The sequence below is a fragment of the Esox lucius genome, chromosome 10, assembly GCF_011004845.1.
Source record: "Esox lucius isolate fEsoLuc1 chromosome 10, fEsoLuc1.pri, whole genome shotgun sequence".
Classification (NCBI taxonomy): domain Eukaryota; kingdom Metazoa; phylum Chordata; class Actinopteri; order Esociformes; family Esocidae; genus Esox; species Esox lucius.
In genome coordinates, this window is record NC_047578.1 from 10,216,540 (window position 1) to 10,236,045 (window position 19,506).

Consider the following 19,506-nt stretch of genomic DNA (forward strand, 5'->3'; position numbering starts at 1 on the left):
AAACTGAGCCTCAGGTGCCCCACCAGCTCCACGGGGGAGGGGAGGGGGGGAGGTAAAGGTTAGAGCAAGTGTTTTCCCTTCTTTCTTGTTTGTTTCATTCCGTCTTTCTTACCTGTGTTTTCTCCCCCCCTTTGCTTCCCTGTCTCATTGGCAGGCGGGAGAGGAGAGTGTCGTCAGTAGCCAGTCACCAAGGAGACAGATGAAAGGGTCTATATATACATGCAGAGCGCAGCATATCAGAGAGAACCCAGTCCCACTGCAGGCTAGCTTCCACCACGCTCCGCTTGGCCACTAGGGGAGGGGTTGGCACGGCGTCTCCATCTCTGTGACTCCGTTTCTTTTTTTCTTCCTCTGTTAATCGACCTGTCATTCTACTCCCCCATCTCTCTATAACTATCTCTTTCTTTCTTCACCTCTCCCTGTCTCCGTAACTCCACTCGCTACGTGGCTGTTGTCCTTGCCATCCTTCTTCAGTCTTTGTTCTCTCACTCACCCTCAATTTAAGTCCATTTTTGTACGTCCCTTTACAACAATCTTTTCCCCCCAAGTGTTAATCTCCAGAGAAATCCATTCTAAACGTCTGACATGATACGACCCCAGTAAACAGAATGAACTATGAGTCAACTGTTTGACAGAGAAATCATGGAAATAACATTCCCTACATCAACAGGAATGCTCCTTTGATGTGGGGGTTTGTTCTAATGTGTGTGTTTGTGTGTGTTAGTGTGTGTGTGATTGCCTGTGTGTGTCTTGCTCTGGTATTATGCCAGTCTGAGGGGGAAGATGGGAAGCTCAGAGCAAGGTTATAATTGCATAATTGTGAACTAAAACCAAGAGATATTAGATATTAACTAACCAGAATAAAAAATTAAAATAAACACATGTTGGCCCTTATAAATGGAAAGTGTTTTAGACAGTACTACATGTGATTGATCCCTGTGTCCTGCTATTCTCAGGGACTTCTCAGGCCAAGCGAAGTTTGGTGAAATGTGAGTTTATCACAGGGCAGGTTTATAGTTGAACAGTATTACATTACTCCATTTTGGAATGAGACATTTTCTGTGACTGAACTGAGTCTGTTAATAGTCATAAAAACATATTGTGTTTTGGCATCCTTGGTTCTTTGTTTTTGTTACATCTCATGTGACACTTTTTGTCATGTGACACTTTTTCTCCCGTTCAGATAGGAATTGCGGGATTGTTGCTGTACTGATCCCTCTAAAAATTGGGTAATGTTTATATTCACAGCTTATACATATACATGATTATGCTAACGGTTGCACTATGCAAATTTATACTGACATTGTGGTGGACAGGAAATCTGGGCTGCATTGGCTAGCATCAATCCAGGGACGCTGCCTAGTGTTTGCAGCTTCCGTCGGCTAACATTTGTTGGCATGCTAAAATCATGTATAAAGTCTTACCGTTTGGTGTTGCTATTAACAAGCTAGGAACACTGATCGTCTTTTGCGCCTGCATAAACCTTTTACATTACGTTTAGAGACCAGTGTCTTTGATGAACGTACAGTCGTGACAAACAAATGGCTAACTAGTTCTAATATATTATCTGGGCATTAATTGAACTGTATGATTATTATTATTATATTAAACATTAACAGAATTAATATTATTATTAACATTTTTGTAGTTAGTTAATGCTTTTTGAAAGAAGCCAATGAATATAACATTGTCTGTGTGTGTATGGGATCTTGGCTTGAGAACATTTGTAGAATAACTAAGCTGAATGAAACAGCCTGTGACAGTCTCAAGGTAAATGTGTCTTACTACAACTACACAGAGAAAAGAGAGTAAAGCTGCTTAGAATCGACTATTTCTTACCGAAAACTAAAACTAATAAAACTCAAAGAACATTAGAAAACAGTTTAGAAACTAACCAACTGTATAAAAAACTAAAAAAAATTGTTTTTAAAAGAACTGCAAAAATACAAAACTGTAACAACGGTAGCTCAGACAAATACTATGCAGACCCCGCCACAGAGACACACATAACACCAGCTTATCAACATGCAGGCAGGACAGTACTGGCCTGGACAGCTGACATAAAGCCAGACAGTTGTTAAGCTGGAATGAGTCTCAGTCCTTCAGTTATGCCCTTATCACAGACCCTGCTCTGGTGGACTCATGGCACTATGACACTATCCTACTGCTCCCATTCACAAACAGCCTAATCCACCAGAATCCTTACTACTCACAGACAGACAGAGAGACAGCGAGAGTGTGTGTGTGTGTGTGTGTTTGTGTGCGCAGTAGAGGCCAAAGCACCGCTAAACCCTCCACTGCTCTATAATCCCATAGGCTAGAGTACACAAATACACAAGCAAACACACAAAAATACAGACATGCACACACAAGCGTGTGCAATCTGGCACATATCACACACACGTGCACGCGCACACACACAGACATAGACACAAGCAGTCAAAGACTCAACAATCCACTGATAAAGCCTACTGTAGAAACCAAAGAGTGAGGAGAGTCAGGATGCTAACTTCTGCACAACATGTTGTAGACATTGTTACCATGTCTTTTGGTGGTCCAGATTTCCTTCCAAACTCACAGACCCAACATGAACCCAGCACATAGGACTTCAATTTGACAGAATCTTACTGAGGCTAAGTGTGTGTATGTGTGTGTGTGCGGGCGCGTGCACTACTATACTTGTAAGGTCCAGATGTGCTCACCAACGGTAAATCATGACTAGTGGGGAAATTTCGCTGGCCCTCACTTACATTAACAGCTTTTTGTTCAGGCTTGGAGTTAAGGTTAGGGTTAGGATGGCATTTCAGTAGTTAGTATTAGGGTTAGGTTTTGGGGTTAGACATTAGAAAAGATGACATTTGTAATGGAAGTCAATTGTAATCCCTGAAATGTCCTTACAAGTATAGTAAAGAAAGTGAGTTTATGTACTGTATAACATACAGTGCCAAATGCCCCACGCACATGTTATTCATCATGTTATTCATCATGTTATTCATCATGTGGATTGATTTCCTGGCTGTTGGGCCCTGTCCGGGTCCTCCCCCGGGTAGGGCCACAGTGTCACCGGACCCCCCCGTCTCAGTTCCAAGGTGTTACACTGCTATATTATTGTGCTGAGGGATATGAGGAATGCACTTCTAACTTTTCTCAGTCTCCTCCACTTTTAAATTTTAGGAGGAGATGAGGTCCTGGTCCACACCTGCGGAGTACCTGGTTTGGGGGGCCCGTTGCTGTCCCTGTCCTTGTCCACCTGGTCATACTTTTGACCTAGTCTAGAATCAAATAGACTCTGGATTTAGCCCAGAGAAATGTATTTATTATTCCAATTGGACTCTTAATATCTCACCCGGCACAGCCAGAAGAGGACTGGTCACCCTTCTGAGCCTGGGTCCTCTCTAGGTTTCTTCCTAAAATTCGGCCTTCTTAGGGAGTTTTTCCTAGCCACTGAAATCCAACACTACTGTTGTTTGCTCCTTGGGGTTTAAGGCCGGGTGTCTCTGTAAAGCACTTTGTGACAACTGCTGTTGTAAAAAGGGCTCTATAAATACATTTGATTGATTGATTGTTACTCATTATGTATTATTCATTGTGCGTTATTCATCGTGCGTTATTAATTGTGCGTTATTCATCGTGTGTTATTCATCGTGTGAGATCATTAGGCCAAGCTCTTCCTATCACGTAAAGGTGAACAGACCATTAGGCCACAATGGTTGAATATGAAGACCTTAATAGAACCGGCCGACATGACAACCACACATGTAGACTACAGCTGTAACCCTGGCAATATTATGGGCTGTCTGACAGACAGACTTGTAACATTTGGTGGCAAAGTGCGCGTTAGGGAAAAGGGCACTATTTGCAACGCCCTCATGATCTTTTGTTCTTAGCACAGAACCGTGTCGTTAAATTAGCTCACAGGATTATGTTTGTTGGCAACCATGCACCAGTGAACTAGGCTTGCTTGACGAGTACTTTGCTCAAGACCTGAAGATCTGTTTTAGGGCCCAAACAACATGCATTAGGAGTGTGCCCAGCTCCTGAGGGACAGACAGTGCTTTCATCAAACGTATCTAGGTGACCTGGTTGGTTTCAGTGGTGCTCCTGGTTTAGTTTCAATACCTGGTCAGCCACAAATTGGTGTTGTCACTGTATTATAATTTAGCTCAGCTGTCCTTTGTGTGGTCAAACATTACGTACCTTGGATTCTACGAGGAATACTGGGGGACGGGACTCACATTCAAATGTCTATGTGAACAATGAAATGAACGTGGTCATTCAAACTGATCAGACGACAACCATGCACACAGATGTCTGTGTAATGAAACAAGGCCAACAAAGGGAAGTCGGGTCTCCGAACTGCGACAAACACACACACACACATACTCAGATACACACACACACACACACACACATACACACACCCTGTGAGTCGTGAGAGCTTTGAGTGTTTGAAAAGGGGAAGGTAAAAAGCTGGACAAAAGGTATTGTTGGTTAGCAGGAGGTAGATAAGGGCGTTGCTGTGGTGCCGTTGGACAAGAGGCCCACACAACCACCCCCCACCCTGACCCACACCACACACAGACACCAACACAACCACCCCCCACCCTGACCCACACCACACACAGACACCAACACAACCACCCCCCACCCTGACCCACACCACACACAGACACCAACACAACCACCCCCCACCCTGACCCACACCACACACAGACACCAACACAACCACCCCCCACCCTGACCCACACCACACACAGACACCAACACAACCACCCCCCACCCTGACCCACACCACACACAGACACCAACACAACCACCCCCCCACCCCATGCCATACATACAGATACCCACGCAACCACCCCCCACCCCACGCCACACACACAGACACCAACACAACCACCCCCCACCCTGACACACGCCACACACAGACACCCACACCGACACCCCACGCCACACAAAGATACCCACACAACCACCCCCCACCCCACGCCACACACACAGACACCCACACAACCACCCCCCACCCCACGCCACACACACAGACACCCACACAACCACCCACCACCCCACGCCACACACACAGACACCCACACAAAAACACACAATCTGACCTACGCAAGCATTTTTCCATTGTCAACCAAACTGTTAAACCAGTGCATTCAACGTTTGCACTCTTCTGTGACCAAAACATTGTGCTGTGTAAAATTAGTCTTTAACAGGTCTAATCACTGTCAGACCGCACACCGATAACCACTGTTCACATGGTCCACCGCTCTCCTTCCAGCCAAAAACATCTTCTCTGTTCCAAATGGAAACCTAAGCTCTGGTCATAACTAGTGCACAATATGTGAAATGACATTGAGGACACGGCCCTAGGTTTCTCTCCAGCCGTGGCGGCCATTTTATATGTTGTGTGACAAATGAAATAAAACATTTAGACAGGGCTAAGAAACCAGGCAAAAGTATAAACTCTAGGCGACACACACACACACACACAAACACACACACCACCCCCAATCATGGACGGGAGCTCTATAAACAGACTGACATCTGATAGCATGAGAATCAGAGGACCTGGCACTGGGAGAGAGCAGAAAACACACACACGTACAAATACACAAACACAGATATATAAACACACACACACACATACACGTATATACACACATACAAATGAGTAATTGATTGACCCCAAAAATGTGTTCCAAATCAAAATCCCACCCTAACTCTTAATGTAACACTAACCATAACCCCAAACACATAACCTTAACGTTTAACCTAACTCATAAACCTCAATTATCTCAAACTCTAACTTTGAGCCTAAACTGAAACCCAAGCGCTAAAATAAACAATTTCTGCAGTGGCAGTTTAGTGTTCCATGTTGCAGATTTTTTTTTTGTCATTTAGCAGTCACTCATATCCAGAGAGACATACAATAAGTGCATTTTTAAAGAGTTTAGTGAAACAACCACACAGTTTAGAAGTATGTGCATTCAAATTAATAAATTAATTATCGGCAAAGGTCAGTGCTGGAAAGACTGTGCTTTCCTAGCCTCCAAGGGAAACTTGAAAACCATTTTGACAGCATGGATTGGAAACTGCCCCAAAGGGGCGTGACAGCCAAGAGCCCACTGGTGGCTTAACGAAGAGCCTGGGTAGGGATGTAGAGTTTGACCAATGGGTGAAGGTAGAAGTAGAAGCTCCACTTGTTGGTCCAAAGGCATTCGAATTTCGACTAGAAGCCGACTAGAAGAAGAATAGAGTGCGAAAAAGTGGGGTGACATGGTAGCACTTGAGAAGGTTGAACACCAGACCAGACGGTCTACTGGATTCTGAATGAGTCACCGGGGTTTGGGGAACAAAGCTGAGTGTCTTCTGCATAACAGTGATAGGACAGACCATTTGAGGATATGACCGAGCCAAGAGACTTGGTGTACAGACAGAAAAGGAGAGGGCCAAAAAACCAAGCCTTGGGGAACACCAGCAGTAAGAGGCTTCATGGCAAACACCGATCCTCTCCACGTCACCTGGTAGGAGTGGTCTGCCAGATAGGAAACAATGCAAGACTGAGCAGAGTCTGAGACATCTGGCAGTCAACCAGGGGAGACTACAGATGTGGGTACACTCAGAGAGAAGTTCCCCTTCACAGATCCAGTATCAGTTCATCATCCCAGAACCAACAATCCTCCTCTCCCCTTCTAAATGATGAAATAGAGATAGGCAGCTTTTAAAATATTTAACTAACCCTGCACTGGCCTCCGTGCAAATCAGGAGACATCTCTTCACTCTTGACTGAACCCATAGTGGAGAGAGTGAAGAATGGAAGAGAGGGGTGGAATGCAGGGATGGAGGATAGATGGATGGGGGAGAGAGTGAAGGACGGAGAAGAGTGAAGGATGAAGGAGAGACAGAGGGATGGAGGGGAGATGAATGGAGAAGATTGAAGGATGGAGGAGAGATTAAGGGATGGAGGCGAGATGAGGGGCAGAGGAGAGAGTGATGGATGGAGGAGAGATAGAGGGATGGAGGAGAGATAGAGGGATGGAGGAGAGATGAGGGACAGAGGAGAGAGTGATGGGTGGAGGAGAGATTGGGGGATGGAGGAAAGATAGGGGATGGAGGAGAGATTAGGGACAGAGGAGAGAGTGATGGGTGGAGGAGAGATTGGGGGATGGAGGAGATATATGGGATGGAGGGGAGATAGAGGGATGGAGGAGAGATTAATGGAGAGACAAGGGACAGATGAGAGACAGGGACGGAGAAGAAAGTGACTGATGCCGATTATCAAAACATTTACTAAAAGAACGACAAGAGGCTATTAGAAATGAATGTCATCTTGGACAGTGACATCCAGAAGCTATTCATTTGTCAACCAAACTGGTCCACTGTTTGTGAGACAAATGTTCCACTTCTAGATGAGATCAGCAGGGCATGTGTGTGTATGCAGGCAAGAGTGTAGGAGACAGGGAGACATGGGGTTGTGTGTGTGTTTGTGTGTGTACGAAAACCAGTCAGTATCTGGTGTGACCACCATTTGCCTCACGCAGTGCAACACATCTCCTTCGCATAGAGTTGATCAGGTTGTTGATTGTGGCCTGTGGAATGTTGGTCTATTCTTCTTCAATGTCTGTGCGAAGTTGCTGGATATTGGCAGGACCTGGAACACGCTGTCATACACGCCAATCCAGAGGATCCCAAACATGGGATGTTTTCAGCTTCCAGGAATTGTGTACAGATCCTTGCAACATGGGGCCGTGCATTATCATGCTGCAACATGAGGTGATGGTCGTGGATGAATGGCACAACAATGGGCCTCAGGATCTCATCACGGTATTTCTGTGCATTCAAAAAGCCATCAATAAAATCCCCGTGTTCGTTGCCCGCCTGCCCATACCAAACCGATTGTTGCAGCAGCTGTCTGGGTGGCTGGTCTCAGACGATCTTGGAAGTGAAGATGCTGGATGTGGAGGTCCTGGGCTGGTGTGGTTACACGTGCTCTGCGGTTGTGAGGCCGGTTGGATGTACTGCCAAATTCTCTGAAACGCCTTTGGAGACGGCTTATGGTAGAGAAATGAACATTCAATTCACAGGCAACAGCTCTGGGGGACATTCCTGCAGTCAGCATGCCAATTGCACGCTCCCTCAAAACTTGCGACATCTGTGGCATTGTGTTGTGTGATGGAACTGCACATTTTAGAGTGGCCTTTTATTGTGGCCAGCCTAAGGCACAGCTGTGCAATAATCATGCTGTCTAATCAGCATCTTGATATGCCATGCCTGTGAGGTGGATGGATTATCTCAGCAAAGGAGAAGTGCTCACTATCACAGATTTAGGCAGATTTGTGAACAATATTTGACAGAAATATTTGTGTACATAGAGAAAGTCTTAGATCTTTGAGTTCAGCTTATGATAAATGGGGGCAAAAGTGTTATAATTTTGTTCAGTGTATGATTACATGCGGATTTGAAGTCATTACATGGTTACATTGAGAGAAGCTGTGGGGAGAAACAGGGAGGAGGTGGCACAGAGGAGGAGAAGGACTACTGTGAAGTCAGCTAACTTTAATACAATGGCTGTTTTTATAAAACACAGCAGGACAAAGAGTGTGTGCGCGCACACACACCCGCGCGCCAGGCCTGCTGATTGAGACATGAAAGGAAATTCCTCTTCTGTGAAATTCTCTGGGTGGCCTAACTTTCGCAGTTTAAATTAAGACAAGGAGCAGGGAGGATGTTAGCCTTCAGAATAATTCACTGAAACCCACAGAAGATCTGTGTGTGTCTATGTGTGTCTGTGTGTGTGTGTTTGACAATTGTCCAATGGACCAGGCCTGACTATGTGTACCAAGCCAACCCAGTGGTCCTTCAACACACAGTTCCCTGCACCACATCAGGTCCATCAGTCACGTCCTGTAAGCCCACAGTGTTTGTCCCGCAGTGACCTGGTGCTGTCAGGAAATAACCCAGTCATTCCACAACCACCTGCTACTTCACCGTTCCCTTCCCTTAGAGTGACTTAGGGTGTCCAGTGTTCGCTAACAGTTAACGTCCGGAGAGTAACCGGAGATGAAGCGGTCATGCTTGAACAAACTATGTTAAAACACACTTTCCCCTCCTTTGACCTCCTGTCTAAGAGGATCCACTGTTTGCTACAGAAACAAGTGGCAGGAAAGAGAGACTGGTTTATATAATGTACTGAGGAGCAGCAGCTGTACTCAGACAACAGTTCCATGCAGTATTTGATTTTGCACTTTGGGGATCATTCCAATTGTGCTATTGACCCAAGGAAGCCCATGCGATGTTAATCAAGTGCGGCTGAAGCATTTGAAAGAAAACTTATTCGAAACGAATTCTGATAGCAGTCAGGTGGTGTGGATCACTTCTGCCGGGAAAGCACTGACGATGAGGACAAGGAGGAGACTGAGGAGGAAGAGGCGGGAAGACAGAGATGAGGAATTGGAGGTGTAAAATGAGGAACAAGTGCTTAAAATCGGGTACAAGGTCTTAGAGAGCTATTACCAGTTAAAAACCACGGAGACATCATCCTCCTTCCACTGGCAGTTGATTCGAGATTTAGTACATCTGTGTTTGAGTGTATGCTGAGGGAAAGGTCGTCCCACCAGTGAGACGTGGCGCTGTAGACCCACAAGAGGTCATAACGAATCCATGTTTTAAAGAGGTCATAACTAGTCCCTGTTGTCACATTGCAGGGCCATAGGTCAAGCCCAGGGTCCACTAGTACCGTCTCACAGACGAGGCTGCCTGGCCCCTGGCTACACACACGGCCTTAGTGTCAGCATTCTGTCTGTAGAAGCCTCTCTTTTAAGGCAGCCACTACAAAACTCTTCAACTGGCGCAACTCTACTTTCCTGGAAATGTGTGTGTGTGTGTGTGTGCGTGTGTGTGTGCGCGTGTGTGTGTCTGGACACCAGCACTATTCTTGGCTGGACGGGGGAAGTCTTGGCTCCTGAGCGCATGGGAAAAGTGCTCTTGGCAGAGAGAGCCGAGGCATTCCATTATGCTCTCCTTTTAAAGTGTACACGACACACACACACACACACACACGTACTTACACACACACACACACACTCTTAGCTACACAAACACAGACACTTAGACACACACAGTGGTAAGCACTGAGTCGCCTAGTGCTGTGAACTACAGAGCCATTAGGTTTATTAAGGGGTCATCACAGACACATGCTAGCACCGCGTAACCAGTCCCTCATGTCGAAGAACAGGACAGGGTTAGGAAATCTAGCCCCAGGTCCACTAGTACAGGGCTGTGGACACAACTGCCTGGCCATTGTTCCCAGGAAGTCCTTAGTGCTTATAGTTATGTGGTTGTTTTGCTGTTCAACTGAGTAAATGATTTATGCACCTAGTGTCTCTGTGTTGTGCAGACAAGGGTAAAAGGCTGTATGCACACACACACACACACACATGCACACACAAACAAACACAGAGCATCTAAGGTGCAATGAGAAGACCAGAGAGCAAAGCTGCGCTCCTTTTATCAGGATCCTGTGCTGACAGTAGAGCTTAGCACCAAGCTAAGGAACAAACCTTTAGCAAGGGTGTAACCGAACACAGTAAGTTACAGCAGGACATCAGTTACATCCCTCTTATCAGCACTTAAATGGTGGGTTTGGTTCCATTTTGAATAGGTTGCATGTGTCTAACAAAAAAAGTAAAATAAGTCAACACCAGTCTGTGTATATATATATACATAGACATTTCAACATAGTGAAATAAAACCAGGAAATCTCTGCTGACGATGCCTTCCCATTCTTGGGTAATGCAGGCCATTTTCTATCGCCCGACGACCAACAGAACTGGACCGTGGTAAATGAACTCCCAGTGGAACCAAAAGGGGAGTACAGCAGAAGCCCCATGTTAATGTGCCAGTCTGGGACAGTGAGGTAGTAGATGGATCTACCCGCCATGCTTGTGACCAGAGCAGGCTGCAGTACCATATATAAACAGAAGAGGCCGACAATGTTTTGATCCACTCTACAGAAACAATCACAGAACTGCGCGCACACACACACACACACACACACACACATACAGACACACACACAGGCATGCAGAGAGCATCACAAGGAATGTGTAAAAACAGGGAAACACAAAGGTCCATATATGGATGAATGAAGTAGATTATTTCAGGAAATTCATTTCATCAGAGTGCGTCAGGCCTCTACGCAGGGACTGAGATGAATCTAGGAAGAAAACAGAGACAACTCTCCTTGCCTGGTCTGTGTGGCTGTTGCTAGGCAGATTTCCTATTTTCTGTCCTCCAATCAGGGTCCTGGGAACACTGAGAATGGAGTGGGGGGGTGGGGGGGTAGGCAGGCCATACAGCTAGCTGAGGCACACCCACACAGACACGCACACACGGACACACACAAACAAACACAAAAAGACATGCACAGACACACTGTACGAGAGCAACAAGGTCCTACTGTACAGGCTGTAGACTGTCTGACTGGGCTAACTTCAGGTGGATTATCATCACTGTACAAAAAGATGCTAACAGAGGCTGACGGCGTGGCAATTTCTTTTTACAGTTATTTACATTTAAATACTAAAATAAATCATAAGTCACAACAATGTTATAAAACAGCTCACTGTGTCAGATAGACACACACACACACATACACCCACACACACACACATATACACATGCGCACCCACACAAACACACCCAGTAAAAGCTCGCTGTCAGACACAAAATGCTAAAAAGAAAAATAGTGAAGTGAGTCAATCCTCCCCTCGAGACACCAATCCTGAGGCTTGTTGTCCACAGAGGATTGCTCCATAATAACTAGAGCTAACATGTAAGCAGCCCAGTCTCACGCTGGTTCAGTCTCCTCCCTTCAGACATCACAGCGCTGCTGGACGAACGTTACAACGCAGACCTCCACGCACGCTACTTCACCACGCACTGATGAAGCCTGTTCAGTCCCTGACAAGGGAGGTGTCCTACCTCATTCAGCAGAGCTCCGCCAGTCCCTGCTCTGTCAATCAGGGCCCCCGGGCACCACCTGAGGAGACAGGGACAGAAGTGCAGGCAAACGTCAGACAAATGGCGAGGAGATTAACAGGGTTTTGTCAAAGTTGGTGCAAATTTAAATGTTCCCGTTTTCGGTGACAGGCGCCCTTGAATGTACACAAACAGAATTACAGAAATACTACAAAATATGAGCACACACACACACTGACACACGTTATTCAGAGTAGAGACCAGAGTAAAGAGCTGTGATGTATAGAACACAATACACCCTGTGGGACTAATTAGGGATGTTGTGTCATGAGGGACACAGACACACACACACACAGACACAGATAATCTCTCTTCTGCTCTTACTGTAGAATTATTCTACATTGTGTCGTTGCTTGAACTACAGCATCATAATACATCCTCCCAAGACATCTTACTGGACTTACAATGAACCAGGAAGACACTGGGAGGGAGGCAGGGAGGGAGGGAGGCAGGGAGGGAAGGAGGCACAGAAGAGTCTGGTTACTGAGCAATCAGTTATCGTGAATTCCCTTCCGATCTACCATACCCAACCACAACACTCTAACGCACGGTCCTGTCCATTTCAGCAGTTCTCAAACCTTTTATTCTGATTTATTATTTACCTTTATTTGAAGATATGTTTTTGTTTTTACAATGCCTGCCTGCACACATGATGAAACAACACATTTTTCAATATGATAATAGTGAACGTAAAAATACATATAAACAAATACAGCAGCACCGCAAAAACTGCTTTACTATTTTTCTTCATGTAAAACCTCAAGCAAATGTTAATTGCATTCAACCTAAACTAATTTTGCAGTTTATTCCACCTATAAGGGAAAGAAAAGTAAAGGCAGTTTTACCTAATTCCAAAAATACCCTTGGTGTATTTAGTTTTAACCAATCATTTGTTTTGTCCTTTAAGTAAAGGGATAGGTCGCCCACATAACAAAACGGCAGAAGGTTTGACAAGAATCCATGCTTTGGTTTAGTGTTTTGGCACTTTTCCCAAATGCTATCATTTTTGTATTTGTGGCACAAATCCAGTCCATAGACCTAACGTTGGTGCATCATTTGTGCATCACATCAAAAATATCTGAAATTGATTGTGAGGCTCAACAAAGGTCCTTATGGATGATTTGAACATTATGCATTGGTAACATCACTTCAATGTAATCATGGTTTCCATAATATAATTGTATGCATGTCACAGGAGAAATGCTCAAATGTTATCATTTACAAACAATGCCAGTGGAACTAAACCAAAGCACGTATGCCTGTCAAACTTTGTCCATAAACTGCTAAAAGGGTAAGGACAACAATGTACACCCTTTGATCATTTGGGTGAACTATTCCTTTAATTTATTTAACTTGGGAATGAGAGGAGGCCAGACACAGCATCTGTACTGTGGGGGAACGGACCTGAGCTGAATAATTATCAGAATGTTTGGAAGGACTGAGCGATTGAATTATGTCCAGATTTGGGGCCAAACTGAGCGTCTTGTTGACGGATGTCTGGGCAGCTCTAGTCTGTATCTCTGGCTGCTGACCCTTTCTGCTAACATTTACAGATGACAAATCACCCTTCTGTTTCTGGCACCGAGAAACCCACAAAGTTGTCTTCATGGAGAGCATGATGGGCCTCCCTCTGCCAGAATATTTCTCTCCTCATCCTCTTTCTCTCCTTTTCACCCCCTTCTATCTCGTTCTGTCTCTCTCTTTCATGATCCCCCTTGCCTCTCCTCTCTCACACACTCTTTAATACCCATGATAGATTCCCTTTGCCAGTTGGTGTCTGGTAATCTTCAGCCAGTGAGAGCTCTCCTTCTCCCTTTCTCTCTCTTTATTTCTTTGTGATGCTTCCACTCTCTTTCTCCCTCTCTCTCGCTACTCCCCGCCCCCCTTCTCCCTCTCTCTTGCTCTTTCAAGTTCTCTCGCTCTCTCTCTCTCTTTCACTCTCTCTCTCGCTCTGTTTCCTTCTCACTCGGTCACTCCACAAATCCTACAAGCCCACGTCCTTTTTTCTCACCCTCAGTCTAAGGAGGGAGTGCAGAGGAGAGGCACAGTTGTGTATATTTGTGTGTAACTATGTGTATATGTGTGTGTTTGTTTATTTGTGTGTGTGTGTGGGGGTGTATTAGCGTGTGTGCGCGCGCTGTCCCTGGTGTAACAAAAGCCCACTGCTTTACAGACTCATACAAACATATTGATTATTTTTCTCAGTCTGTTATGCCAGACAGACATTCTCTTCCTCTATTATCATAGCTGGCATATGAAACTGGTCCTGTACCAGACAGCACCCCCTGTTGGTTAATGACTAAAGCATTAGAGTTATTCTCCGTGAATACTAGATTGGAGACAGGGTTAGAGTCAACATCAGGCTTACTGACTGAATGGATGACTGACTGACTGACTGACTGGATTACCGACTGACCACGGACTGATTATCAAACAGACTGACTGGCTAACTGACTTACAGATTGATTGACCTGCTAACTGATTGACTGGCTAACTGACTGACTGACTGGCTAATGGACTGACTGACTGGCCAACTAACTTACTGACTAATGACTTAGTTCCATTTGATGAGTCATGTTGCATCTGTTTTCCCGAAGACTCGCTGCAATGTCAAAGTTCCTGTCAATCAAACACCCAGACTAGCAGACCTATAGTGTTGAAAGCAAAACACACTAGCTCCCTTTGGCCCTCCGTAAGAAACGAAGGGGAACTGTCCCATTCTCATACACCTCTTCCACAAGTGTTCTCTGTCAGTCAGTGACTGTGGAAGAGAGCTGTGTTTGAGGCCACAGCTACTTAGTGATGTCACGCACACAGAAACACAACACACACACACAGCTCAGCCCCCCCCCCCCTTCTATTCAGCGCTGCAGGCTGTCTGATCCACTCTGTTTTGCAATTCAATCAGCCACTCAGCCGCTCAACGGCAGTACATCACTATAACACAGCCGCTAATTGGCCCACTCTGATTAGAATAGTGGAGATACTACACACGTATGTGTGTGTGTTTCGTGTAGACAAGATGTGGAGAGAGAAGATGTGTTTGTTTCTTCCACAGCGATAGAGCTTTTCACTTCTCATCCACCCACAATACATCATCTCTGTAGCCCAGTGTCCATACCTTCAAATAAAACAAACACACACTTTTATTTTGAAGGCCTGGGGACCCATGTCTGTAACACTGCATGCCATGACATGTCCCAAAGTCACTGAGCGTCAAGGACTTGGATGTGAGCTAAAAACACCGGTCACAAGACTTAGACACTGTGTCCTGTAATATAGACAAACGGTAGCGGACTGTTTAACTGCAAGTACAGTGTTTAAACAGGCCATCTCAGCTCGAATTTTGTGAAAACAATTTCTTCCCACAAATCCCTCCCACATGTTGTGAACAGAAATAGAAACGTACTTGGATATTTCTTCTTTTTTATGAAAGAGAGTTCAGTCTGTTCAGGCTGTTTGGCTCTTTCCTGGAAGCCCTATATCTTTAAAGGTCATTTAGCTGCAGAAGGCTGAGGGAGATGGACAAAAGAAAGGAAAATAGGGAGAGTGAGGAAGTCAGACGGAGGAAGAGAGTGGAGGGGTGGGGGGAGAAGGAGAGAGGAGAGTGGGAGAAAGACAGAGAGTTATTTAATGTGATGGTAAAAAGCATTTCTCTATCATCGGGGACAGATAGGTTCATGGCTTCCATCCACCGTGAATTACATTTCCTTAGATCCAGCGAGGAGCGAAATAGGAGGAAAATGACTAGGGTTTCATTAAACAATCCCAACATCTCAAAGTGACACATTCGTTCCCATCAAATTCGTGAATTCTTCCAAAGGAACACATGCAGTCTGCCTGAGGCTGAGGCCAGACATCGCTTAGCAAACAAAGGAAAGCAAATTCCGTAGTGACCAAACATAGTAACGGTCAACCACTTTCCCTCAACCCATTACTTCAACAGTTATCATATTAGGTCCACTGAGCTTTCGTAATCAGAATGCACAACTGGCCATTCAATCCCAGGCATTCACACACACAGACACAGACACACACACACACCCATACACACAGGGTATTTATTCTCAGGCATCAGCCACACACCCAGATAATGACCAGCCGATCTAGCTGGCCCTATCCCAGAATGCTTTGGGGCTGACGTAGTGTCTGACAGGTGGTTGAGGCAGAGGAATGCAGTCTGAGCTCTCCACCACTATGGGCTGACAGGGCTAGAGGGAGGCGTGGACGGATGTGGGTTGTGGTGGAGAGAAACACCTTACAGGAACTCCAACCTTACATCTCCACCCAAATATCGGGGGCCAGCTGACACTGGCTCTCAATACACAACTGAGACATCATTCCCTGAGTCGATCCCTCAGTCGTAGGCACTTGTTTTAGGTGGAATGTTTTCTATGTGGGGAGTCTTCATTGCCCAACTCCATTCCAAAACCTGCCCATTCATTTGCTTTAGAGGACAAGAGGGTTCCTTGATCACAGCTCTATTTCATGCTTTATATGATAATACACTGCTAACCTGCATGTAGTGTGCTCTAGGCCTACATAAATCATTTGGATCTACTGTTTGAATGGGAACAGAATAATTGTCAACATGATCTTTACTCTCAGTATTGACTGTATTGAATGACTGAAACAAACCAAAGTGAACAATAACAAGGACTAACCTGTCTAGCCCTAAGGTCTATTAAAGACATTACTATAGTCCATAAACACAGATGGACAGATACAGTAGTCCCTGAACACAGAGACACTCACTGAACACACAGAGATAAACAGGTAGTTGAGTCACCGAAAATAGTTTTCTATCACATCAATTTGCGTAATGTGTGTTGGGAAGTCTTTCCCTCAGCCTCTATCTTAATTTCTCCATCGCTCAGTTTCTCCCTTCCTTTGTCTTGCTGAATTGGGGGCCTTCAGGGGGTGCCCAGTCAATGGAGGAGGGAGAACCGGAGATCTCAGTTGAGCATTTGATCACACAGACCTCTTTTACATGGCATTTTTGAGCATTATGGCCTAGGGGCTGAATGGTGAAGTGTTTAAGGTAATCTGGGGTCCTGACTCTATACAGTATTTTTTAAACTGGAACCTTTCACCCTCTCCTCCTTGAGTCTGCCTAACAGGACAGGTTCCCAAGCCCTGCCCTTCGGACAAACAGGAGTAAGACCACCAGGCTGGACAGGGTAAGATAAGACATACTAAAGCTGAGCATAAAGGGTGCATTTTTTTTAAAACTCAAACCGTAAAAACCGCAAGACAACCAGCCAGACATCCAGGCAGTCAACCAGCCAGCCAATTAGAGCGCAGGACAGCTAGCGTCAGCCAGAAAGGAAGTCAGTCAATTGAACATCTATCCATTGAGAGACCCAACCAAAAAACCAGTCAGCTTGCCAGCCAGTCAACCAACCAGCCAATCAGAGACTTAGCTGGTTTGTCACCCAAACAGCCAGCCAGTGTTCTGTTTTCCGCAGCTTGGCAGCAAGGAAGGTGAGCAGCCCGTGAGTGTTTTTAATGGCTTGATGATTCGCCAGTTAGTATTCTTTTTAGTCTCTTAACCTCTGTGCTTGGCCCTGCGCCTCTCCCCAGCCTGGCAGAGTCACAGCTGCACTCAGGGAATGTACCAGGGCAGGGTGAGGAGGGGTGAAGAGAGAGGAGGCGGGGGTGAGTAGGGTGTGTGTTCTTGAAACCCCATTTTCACAGTCGAACACACACACACACACACATACTTGCAGAAGTGCACATATGTATACACAGACAAACAAACACACACGCATAGTTAGGCCTTATGAAGAAAAAAAAAAGGAATTCCCCCCTGGCCAACTTGGCGAGGTTAGAGAGAAGGTAACCCTCCCTCCCCCACTTTCCCTCACTCCCCCCTCCCTCCCCCCCTCTCTCCCTCTCTCCCTCCCTCCCCATCTCCTCCCCCTCATATATTCCCCTTAGTGTTTCTGCAAGTATGTGTGCTCATAGCAACAGCAGCTTAACACACATAGAGGATGTTAGTGTGGTCACCGAGGCATTCAACAGCCCATAATATCCCCCCTGCCAGGCCCCCAGGGCCACTAAAGGTTCAATGGACTCATCTGGGATGGATGCATCCCCAATGTGGATTTTAGATACAGAACACTTAGAACAGACATGCATAATACACTATGGTATGATAATGACCTACAATGTTAACTTACACTATGGTATGATAATGACATACAATATTAACCTACATTATGGTATGATAATGACCTACTATGGTAACCTACACTATGCTATGATAATAACCTACTATGGTAACCTACAATATGGTATGATAATGACCTACTATGGTAACCTACAATATGGTATGATAATGATCTACTGTGGTAACCCATGATCCCATGGTTTTGGGTCACACTTGATAGAGCTGGCTAAAAAAAGGGGAAGGAACTAACAGATATTTAGCAGACGGTCTATTGATCGTCCCTTAGACAAATTGAATGAGCATTGTGTTCTTTTTGTTTGAGCGCACGGCTGTCTAACCAGTGGGAGTGGGACAACGTTTGGATTGAGCTTGGTTGGGTGTATGTCTAGCGTACGTACGTGATTCACAGGGCAGTCACAAGTCCTTTCTGCTGTGGTCTGGCAGTAAAGCCTATCACTCACTCCCCCGCTGCTTTGCCTAAGTGCACTCTTAAACACACACACCCGCACACACACACACACACACACACACACACACACACACACACACACACACTTCTACTTAGTATGCATGCGGCAGCTCAGCCAAACCCAAGGTCACAGCAGAGAGAGAGTACGAGAGGTAGAGAGAGGAGGGAGAGAGAATGAGAGGGAGAGAGAGGAGGGAGAGAGAATGAGAGGGAGAGAGAGGAGGGAGAGAGAGGAGGGAGAGAGAGGAGGGAGAGAGAGGAGGGAGAGAGAGGAGGGAGAGAGAGGAGGGAGAGAGAATGAGAGGGAGAGAGAGGAGGGAGAGAGAATGAGAGGGAGAGAGAGGAGGGAGAGAGAATGAGAGGGAGAGAGAGGAGGGAGAGAGAGGAGGGAGAGAGAGGAGGGAGAGAGAATGAGAGGGAGAGAGAGGAGGGAGAGAGAGGAGGGAGAGAGAGAATGAGAGGGAGAGGGAGAGAGAATGAGAGGGAGAGAGAATGAGAGAGGGGAGAGAGAGAGATGAGAGGGAGAGAGAATGAGAGAGAGGAGAGAGAGAGAATGAGAGGGAGAGGGAGAGAGAATGAGAGGGAGAGAGAATGAGAGAGAGAGAATGAGAGGTAGAGAGAGGAGGGAGAGAGAGAGGTAGAGAGAGGAGGGAGAGAGAGGAGGGAGAGAGAGAGGGAGAGGGAGAGAGAATGAGAGGGAGAGAGAATGAGAGGGAGGAGAGAGAGAGAGAATGAGAGGTAGAGAGAAGAGGGAGAGAATTAGGGAGAAAAACCTCTTGGTCAAATTAGAACAAAATGCTACTTGGGTCTAGAACATGTC

General features: G+C 45.8%; 1 protein-coding gene across 9 annotated transcripts in view; it reads right to left on the reverse strand.

Moving 5' to 3' along the window:
- The window catches only part of atxn1a (ataxin 1a), a 107,954-nt gene that overhangs the window by 26,389 nt on the left and 62,059 nt on the right, over positions 1–19,506 (reverse strand). For 7 of the 9 annotated variants that reach the window (XM_034294614.1, XM_034294613.1, XM_029122706.2 and 4 more), the window contains one exon: positions 11,989–12,046. The gene's annotated coding sequence lies outside the window, so the exon portion shown is untranslated. Of the gene's footprint in view, positions 1–112; positions 938–11,988; positions 12,047–15,454; positions 15,558–19,506 lie in introns of those variants that run through there. The other 2 variants (XM_029122705.2, XM_029122711.2) reach the window with 2 other exon arrangements.